Raw genomic sequence first — 747 nt, forward strand, 5'->3', positions numbered from 1 at the left:
TATATTGCCAGCACCATGAGTTATCATCGTATGACTGTGAATGAGTGCCCTGTGTGTGAGATGTACAACTCATACTTACCTGGCAGGGGAGATACCATGATCAAGAAGGTGGTTCACCCAGGGCGAGGCTCAGTCATTGCACTCCGATTGAGCTGACCTCTGCGAATTCCCCAAATGTGGGAATCTCGACTGCATAATTTCTGGTAGTGGGGGACTGCGTTCGCGCTCTCCCCTGATAATACTGTGGAAAAACAATGAAAGGTATGGCTGACACAGAGAAAAGTAAGGTGTGTGTTTAATATAGCATTATACTACGTCCAAGGTTTTAATATTAACTTCTGTGACGTTATTAAACTGAGCATTATAACACGAGACTGAGTGTAGTTGTATTTCAGTTTACAGCCTCATGCTTACAACTGAATCACATCCGTGCTGATATTCAGTACAACAGCTCGACCTGTTTCTTTAATACATTTCTACCTGCGCCATTTATCAACAGTAAAAAGTGGCAACATGTTATCATTTGTTCGGTTTTTTAATGATTTCTGTGGCTCCGCGAGCACAAATAGTTCAGCAACTGGTCCGAGACTGGGCCATTGCCACAAACACATACATATCGGCACACTTGCTAGCTCCTTTTATTGTTATCTCGGCATACACTTTACCACAGGCCAGCTGCTGTGTATCATGTAGGTAACATTTGTGTTTTTCCGTTTATTTTGAACCAGTTAAATAAGCCTGTTGACC

General features: G+C 42.6%; 1 non-coding gene across 1 annotated transcript; it reads left to right on the forward strand.

Moving 5' to 3' along the window:
• Positions 1-71: 71 nt before the first annotated feature.
• On the forward strand, positions 72-235 carry LOC126387052 (U1 spliceosomal RNA). The gene has a single exon (XR_007569590.1). It is a non-coding gene; the product is annotated as a U1 spliceosomal RNA (small nuclear RNA).
• The last annotated feature ends 512 nt before the right edge of the window (positions 236-747 follow it).

Source organism: Epinephelus moara, unplaced genomic scaffold, assembly GCF_006386435.1.
Source record: "Epinephelus moara isolate mb unplaced genomic scaffold, YSFRI_EMoa_1.0 scaffold1655, whole genome shotgun sequence".
In the NCBI taxonomy this organism is placed as follows: domain Eukaryota; kingdom Metazoa; phylum Chordata; class Actinopteri; order Perciformes; family Serranidae; genus Epinephelus; species Epinephelus moara.